Raw genomic sequence first — 8,884 nt, 5'->3', positions numbered from 1 at the left:
GGAGCTTCAGGCTAGAGATTCTCTTTGTTTTGTTCTTGAGGGTCATGAAGAGATCATTCCAATTGCCACTGACAAGAGATTCTGGGAGGCACCAGAACGCAGCGGAGGGCCACAGAGAGGCTGCTTCTACCCAGAGCTCTGTAGGGATGAGGCCTCAGATGTGACAGGCTCCGAGCACAGGAGTATTAGCGGCTCAGGAGGGCTGTCTCCCTAAAAAACATTCACCACCTTAAAATATTCATTGCCTCTCCAAAATCTCAACACTTAAAAGCATTTTTAACGTTTCTTTCTTTTCTTTTTTTTTTTTTTTAAGGGAAGAAGCACCACAGGGACTCTCACTGCAAAGAAGACAGACCATTATCACCACTCCTCCCCTCTGTTCCCCGAAAGCCCCTCCTGACCACAGCGTCAGTCTTCCATGCTAGCTGGTAATTAGCTTTCCCCAGGGCAGGGGCACATCACCAGCTCAGGCCTCCATCCAGGGATTTCCTGTCACCAAAGTTGCACTAATGCAAATCCATTTTTCATTAGGAGAAAATAAAACTCACAAGTGACATCAACTGAAAAATGTTCTTTGAGAGCAAGTTATTTCCATTTAAAGCTAAGCACATGACAGCTGGTGACTTTTAATGGAAAGTAAAATTTGCTGGGCTGAATTACTATCAACCCACTTGAGAATTTGTGTTTTTAATTTTCCTTTTTGGAGAAAGGCAGCGCTCTGGAGTCCAGCAGAGCAGATGAGGAATGGAAAGGTCTGGTCTCGTCTCTAATTGCAGCCTCAAAAGACCCTGGACAGTCCTCAGTAAAATCATGTCCCAAGATTTAGTTACATTAATTTTCTTTACCCTGTACTTGAAACTCATTTAACAAGCTGGTTAGAAGACAAACTTTCTGTCTCACCATTCGTTCGGGCCCCCAAAACCAAAACAGTTGTATGTGTACTGAAAACGATCCATATTTTCCCCACTTAATAGACAATATCTGGTAGAGCAGAACTTGCTGGGCATTTGCTATGGACTGAATGTGCCCCTGCCATTCATATACTGAAGCCCTAATCCCCCAGTGTGATGGCATTTATTAGGAGGCGGGGCCTCTGGCAAATTTAAATGAGAGCATGAAGGTGGGGCCTCCATTACTGGGTTATTGTCCTTAAGAGGAAGAGACCAGAGCTCGCTCACTCTCCCCACCACATGAGGACACAGTCGGAAGGTGGCTGTCTGTAAGTCAAGAAGAGAGCCTTCACCAAAACGGAATCTGCTGGTATCTTGATGTTGGATTTAGCCTCCAGGATTGTAATAAATAAATATTTGTTGTTTAAACCACCCAGTCTAACTACAACAGAAGCACGCTAGAAGGAACTCTGTTACCATGAGCTCCAGGCATGAGCTGTCCATACACTCGTGCCACATCAGACAAGAAAGAGGAGTGGTGTGAGACTAGCTTTTCTGTGCAACCTGTTTCAGACCAATATGAATTCAGTTCCTCTTACCTTCCAGAATCTTCCAGCACTTCTGGAATCCATATTTGTTGTCTATATGGATAACAGCATCTCTGGAATTTGAGGACAAGGTCAAAGTGTGTCAGGATTTGAAGGGGAAGCCATAAGAATCTTCACAATATAATTGAGATTCAACACTTGCAGATGCAACCCACCCTTGGGGTGATTTTGCAAATGCATGGCTGAGGATATCATGGTTTGCTACATCAAGATTAGATAACCCAAAGTCTACTGGAAGATTAAATTACAAAAAGTAATGACAAGGTAACTTGTAGTAAGTCATGTTATTTGATGAGAATTAAAGTGGATAGGCATGAGTCTGTAAGGAGCCTAGAAGAAGGGAGGTGAAGAGTAAGAATCTAGCTAGTGTCTCCCGGGGGTGTCAGGGAATGGTAAAGACGTTCCAGACTCTACCACAATCTGAGCCACACTGCCCTGAAGACTTTTACCCTGATTCCTGCTTAACAAGCAATTTTCTAAATGCTAATTCAGTTTTTCTGAAACGTAATTAGAAAGGTGTGTCTCTGGTGGTACATTACTTCAACTTGCATGCTGGTTTTCCCATCCATCTACTATGGGAGTTTGGTTGGCCAGAGTCCATTCCTTGAGACCTGCTCAACGTGGTGTGGGCTGATTACAACATGGAGTTTCTGAAACTTGAGAATTAAGGGCCAGATCTGGACCCAGGCCTGTTCCAAGCCACAGATGCCCTTTGAGGCTCCACTTGATCGGGCAGCCAGCCATGGAACATCACTGCGTGGCAACCCCACACCCACAGCTGTCAGTGCTCCCACTCTTGGGCACGTTACTGTGTATTTTGTCTTTCTTCCACAGCTCCTTCCTCCCATTTCTCCTCCCTCAGATTGTGAGACCTTCTGCCGCAGGGTATCGTCCCTCCTCTTCCACACATTACATGTGTAAGGTCTTGACCACAGGGACACTCAATCTATTGAATGACTTTGCCGGCAAAAGATATTTGAAAAGATGATAGGTGCCAATATAATTTATTTATCTTCTTTGAAATCCAGCTGCAAAATACACAGTTGAAATGGAAGCTAAAATGTTCTGTTGTTTGATCTTCAGTTTTGTCTGAATTGAACTGACTCTCCATCCCATCCTACTTCCTTAGAGACAGGCAAGAAACTCCTGTCACCATGCCTTTCTGTACTCTGTCCTACGGTTTTGCTTCTATTTAATCTGTCCTCTACTTGCTATTAAGATGTTATTTGGGGCTGATTAGAGTTTGCATGTGTTTAAATTTATTTCCAGTTATATAGTTACAGGAATCATTTTAGCCAGTCACCATTATGGAACTATAAACCTCTCAATCACCTTATAACAAAAAATTTGCTGAACTGGAAAGTCATGGTAACAGGCCAGTCACGGTGGTGTACACCTGTAGTCCCTGCCACTCGAGAGGCTGAGATGAGAGGATTACTTGAGCCTAGGAGTTTGAGTCTGCAGTAAGCTACAATTGTGCCTGTGAACAGCCATGGCACTCCAGCCAGCTGAGGCAACACAACAAGGCCTCGTTTCTTAAAACAAACAAACAAACAAAAGCATTGAAAAAGGAAACTCACAGTAACAGCAGCAGCAGGCTTACCACGTGGCTCAGGAGCCCAGGGAGAAGGAGTGTGTGCAGGAAGTAAGGGGCTTCAGCCAGAGGCAGAAGAGGCAGAATTTTGGTTGCAATGATGGCCAGATGTGTGAGTTTGGGCAAGACCCTTCAACCAAGGTTATTTCCTCATTTATAACAATGCGGATAACAACTCCTATCTCATGGGGCTGGTGTGAGGGTTACGTAACATGACGTGTCAAATCCACAGCACACGTCTGGCATGTATGGAGCTAGTTAAATGTTAGTTCCTCCTAAGTCCAGGACATAAGGGAATGGGACAAGGTAGCTCTTGTGTGAAGGCCCTTCCAGTATTCCCAGGACTTGACCTCCATGGAAGGGGTCCAAAAGCATCCTAAATTCCCATTCAGGGGCTCTGCTATAGCTTGGCTCCAAGATATCATAGTATAAACACAAAGAAGGAAAAAAAGTCTGTCTGTACAATTTATAGAATAAGAAACTCTGAAGTCATGCTTCACCGTCAGAATCAAACAACTTATGGCTCTTTTGTTAGGAAGTTTGCTTATGTCCAACTTACCTGATAAGGAGCCCCAGAGAGAGACCACACTTCAAACTTGCTTGATTTCACCGTCAGTTGTCTGCCAGTGTCTAACGTTTCACAGAGAAAGAGGAGAATAGCCACTCTCAATAGTGGGTCCCAGCTGACCAACGGTGCAGAATATTCGTGCTGGCGGTTCCCATCTGCTGAGTCGTTACAAGCGCCAGGCCTTGTGCTTTGCATCTTCCTTATTCAACCTCACAATAAACTTAAGAAGGAGGAGCTTTCTCATGCTGTTTTTGCAGATGAGGGTGGACAGGAAGAGTTGAGTGATGGAGGGAGGGGGGCCCTCCAGTTGAACACGGAGGGAGGGGGGCCAGAGTCCCACTCCTCTCCAAGAAGGGTACCGTGTCATCAGTGAGGCCCAATGCATCCACTGGCAGATCAGTTAATCAGCATTACCAGTCCCACTGCCTCGCAGAGGGCAGGGCTCCTGGGCACAGGAGACAGAGGAGCCTTCTTCCTTCGAAATGCCTCTCACTCTTTTCTTACCTGTGCTCCCACTTTGGGACAGACCCCTGCTCTTTCTCTCTCCTGGAGCATAACTACTTCCTGCCTGGTCTCCCAGCTTCCATCCTCCAACTCCTTCTTCTGGCACTTAAAAGTCCAGAGCAATTTGATTCCAACCTACTTTTCCACCTTTATGTGTTGCCATTTCTCAATGTGAGCTCTTCCCAGCCTCAAATGTATACTTCCAGTTCTTGCTTGCAATTCTTCTCCTCTTGTCCTAAATCCTACCTACCCATGAACCTCTTCTATTCCCCTCGGCCTCCCCTGGCCTCTCAGGGCCAAAGTGTTTCCCCTGAACAGGAAGAACTTTCCTAGTCTAGCATGGGCATCCAGTGCATTTATGCAACTCAGGATTGCTTGTGTTCACCACTCTGTTTTGTGTTTGTAGTGAGGCTGTAAAACTCCAGGGACCAGATGCAGCACGGTGCAAGGCCTACTGGGAGGTTCTGTCCCAGGAACAGACATTGAAAAAAAAAGTTACATTTACATGTTGACAGCGCAAGGATTTCTTCAGCTGGAAACTGTCATTAGCAAGGAAAATTAAAGTAAGAAGCTGCTGGATTGTTCTTTCTTTCTTTGAATTTCATAATAAATCACAAAGCCATTTGCTGAGCTTTTGTGCAGCTCGTTCTGAGCACCAAAATTCAAGTTACAGCTCTGAAAGCCAGTGTCTACCAGGGCTGAGAATGAGACCTGCGTCTGAATCCTGCCTCCACCTCCTTACTGGGTGGCTGTAGGCAAATTCGAGGCAGGCGGATCACGAGGTCAAGAGATGGAGACCATTCTGGTCAACATGGTGAAACCCCTTCTCTACTAAAAATACAAAAATTAGCTGGGCATGCTGGCACGCACCTGTAGTCCCAGCTTCTTGGGAAGCTGAGGCAGAAGAATCACTTGAACCTGGGAGGCAGGGAGTTTGCAGTGAGCTGAGATTGAGCCACTGCATTCCAGCCTGGGCTACAAGAGCGACACTTGTCTCAAAGAAAAAAAAAAAAAAAAAAGATACTATGTATAAAAAAAAGCTTAGAACCCACACATTAAAACCAATGACTATATGATGAATCAAATTGGCTTACTTTCATAAAATACATTGGGAGGTTAGAATGGTATTGGTAGGAGTGTAGTGAGGACCTGAAGTAGGGTGAACAGGAACAGCTGCTCGGTTGCCTTTGCTTAGGATGAGTATGGGCTCCAGGTGCAGGGACAGGGTGATGGGGAGGCAGCTGCCACTGGACAGGGCAGTGTGTTGCTTCTTTCCAGGGACCTCAGGGGACACTACCTGCTAACTGTGAGTTCCCCTCCCCTTCCCCAGAACCTAGAGCAGTTCAGCGCATACTGGTTTTCATTGAACATTCCCCAGTACTCACTTTCCAAGAATAAAAGAAAGAAGCAGTTCTTTCTAGACTGACTTGCTAAGCAAAAAATGGATAATTAAGATGTTGCAAGGAAGTCCCTGGCAAAAGTCCAAGGAGCTGCTTTTCTTAAACCCCGCATGGAGGTGCAAGGGGTGACATATTTTGACAGCTATTACATAGCTCAGGGCAGATGGAAGAACAACAAGTACAAGGAGAACTTGATGTTGGCTTTGGCCAAACAGAACTTTTGGCTTTGTTTGGCAACTGTTTACTGGATACCATAGTAGCATGCTTGCCCTGGTGTGGTGTGAGAGCTGCCCCTCAGCCAGTGACGGAGAATGAAAATACTTGAGAGTAAAAGCCTAATTATTTTAAAACACATCAAAACAAAAGCAAAGAGGGAAACAATCTGGCTTTAACGTTTATGACATTCCAGAGTCTCTGAAGAAGCTGGTACTGTTAACGAACGGAAGACAGGGCCCCAAGGGAGCAGAGGACGTGGCTGCGTCCCCAGGGTCTGCTGAAGGGGCCAAACTGACCCCAAGAGGCAGCGTGTCAGCCCCACAGCTTACTTGAGAACCAGCGGGGCCCTGGGTCTGGTTTACCAAAATAAAGGAACAGAATGTTCCTTCTCCAACAGAGCTGCTGCTGGTGGGGCTCTGGGCAGAGGCAGCTCAGGGCCCTCCGAGATGTAAGGACACCGCTTTGCTTTGTCAGGGAACCCTGGTTTGGTTTGGGGGTATTTCATCTTTATGGACTGTGAAGGTCCCATTTGTTCTCTGCTTTAATAAAAATAACACAAGAAATAGGTGTTTCTCTCTCTTGAGACCACTGATCAATACCATCTTATAGTTTTAAAAATTAATAAATTGGGCTACACAAGCAGAAATCTATTTTTTTAAGCTATATTATTCCTTAGCACATGTAAAATTCTTAAAGGTGGCTGACTTTTTTTCCCCTTCCTTTTTCCCTCCTTTTCTCTTCCCCCCCTCCACTTTCCCTTCCTTTTCTCCTTTCTCTCCTTTTTTTCTTCTTCCTCATCCTTCTCCCATTTTTCTTTATTCTCTGTCTTAAAAGTCCAGAAGTAAGGCTCTTGTAGGGTTAGCTCAGCAGCACAAGAAAATCACTATGGGTCTCAGTTCTTTCCATCTTTCCCTTCTGTTCTCTGAGGACCAGCTTTGTTCTCAGGTCAGCTTCTCTCTTGGTCATAAGATGGGAGGCCCAGTTCCAGGCATCACATGACACCTCAGCTGGTAAAGAAACATCAGTCAAAAGGCTGCAGGGGCTGGGTGCGGTGGCTCATGCCTGTAATCTCAGCACACTGGGAGGCTGAGGCGGATGGATCATCTGAGGTCAGGAGTTTGCAACCAGCCTGGCCAACATGGTGAAACCTCGTCTCTACTAAAAATATAAAAAATTAGCTGGGTGTGGTGGTGCATGCCTGTAATTCCAGCTACTCAAGAGGCTGAGGCACAAGAATCACTTGAACCCAGGAGGTGGAGGCTGCAGTGAGCCGAGATCGCGCCATTGCACAATTGCCTGGGCAACAAGAGCAAAACTCCGTCTCAAGAAAGAAAAAAAAAAAAAAGGATTATAGGGAGTGGTAGGGACTATAGTGAACTGGAGAGGACATGGCCTTACCTAATTCATTCAAATACAAAACAATTTTTTTTTCCTGTTGTTTCAGAATATTTTGTTATTGTTAGGGAGGGGGAAAGAGAATTATAGATGTTTTCAAATAACCCTTTTGTGATTAACTACATTGTTTCAAGCAGTCAAAACATTGTTAATGTTCCAATTTTGCAGAGGTCAGCATGGAACTTCAGGAGAGGGGAGGTGATCTGCCCCAGATGGAATTGTTACAGGAAAGGGGTCCTGATTCGGACCCCAAGAGTGGGTTCTTGGATCTCATGCAAGAAAGAATTCAGGGTCAGTCCATAAAGTGAAAACAAGTTTACTAAGAAATTAGAGGAATAAAGAATGGCTACTCCATAGGCAGAGCAGCCCCAAGGGCTGCTGGTTGCCCATTTTTATGATTATTTCTTGATAATATGCTAAACAAGGGGTGGATTATTCATGCTTCCTAACATTGCCATGGCATTTGTAAACTATCAGGGCGCTGGTGGGAGTGTAGCAGTGAGGACGACCAGAGGTCACTCTCATGGCTGTCTTGGTTTTGGAGGGTTTTGGCCGGCTTCTTTACTGCAACCTGTTTTATCAGCAAGGTCTTTATGATTTGTGTCTTTTGCCGACGCCCATCTCATTCTGTGACTTAGAATGCCTTAACTGTCTGGGAATGTGGCTGCCCAATAGGTCTTAGTCTCATTTTTCCCAGTCCCTACTCAAGATGGAGTTGCTCTGGTTCAAACACCTCTGACAGAACGGGAGTAAAGACACTGTCAGTCCCAGGCTTGCTCTGCTGCTTCACAGCTGCTCAGGAAACTTGCTGCTGCCCAGGTGTGAGCTCTACCTCCTTTGCAAGATCCTGAGCTTCCTCAGAGTTGGGTGGTGTCTTCTTTTGTGCCCTCCCATCCCCCAAACTCATTCAATCATATTGATGGGACCCTATTCACATTCAAGCACAGCTCAGGATGGATCCTCTGATGCTTCCCTTTCTAATCCAGTTTCTAATTTCTGTGTTTTAATAAGACCTCCAGGGATTCTGTTGCCCTCTAAACTTTGAGAACACTGTCCTAAAGTCTCTGTAATGCTTACAGACCAACAATCTAAATATTGGTTCTCAACCTGAGCTAGATATTCAAGTCACCTGGGGAGCTTTCAAAAATTATGAATGCCTGGGTCCTAGCCTGGCCTCACACCCACAAATTCTGATAGAATTGGTCTGGTGTACAGCTTGAGAACTGGGACTTTTAAAAGCTCCCTAGGTGATTCTAAATTGTAGCCAAACTTAAGAACCACTGATCTAAATAAAATATGAAGGGGGACAACTGCACTGTAAATAAAGATTAAGTAGAAATCCAAAAGTGAGACACACACTGACAAAGAAAAAAAAAAAGGCTAACATGAAAGATTAAACCTCTAACAACAGAAGTATAAGGGAAGAGAGATTATTTGGTTTAGGCACTACTGTAGATATTTCACTTCCATGTTTAAATGAGCCTGGAAAGCTCATCACCTCCTTCAGGAACAGGTGTATATATTGATGGTTTCTAAATTGCTGTGGGTCAGTGTTACTGGAAAAGTCCTCTTTACTGTTTCAAAATACACAGCTCAGTATGTTATGAAACACTCTCATCATTTGATATGTTCTCTTAACTGTTCTTTTCCCTTTTCTGTGAGGTCAGAGACAGGGAGTGGGTAAAATAAGATGTGCTGTAACAGGGAAC

This window comes from Aotus nancymaae, unplaced genomic scaffold (assembly GCF_030222135.1).
Source record: "Aotus nancymaae isolate 86718 unplaced genomic scaffold, 86718_ANA_hifiasm-v0.15.2.pri h1tg000108l, whole genome shotgun sequence".
NCBI lineage: Eukaryota > Metazoa > Chordata > Mammalia > Primates > Aotidae > Aotus > Aotus nancymaae.
The sequence above is the reverse complement of the archived record's forward strand: the minus strand, read 5'-3'. Positions refer to the sequence as shown.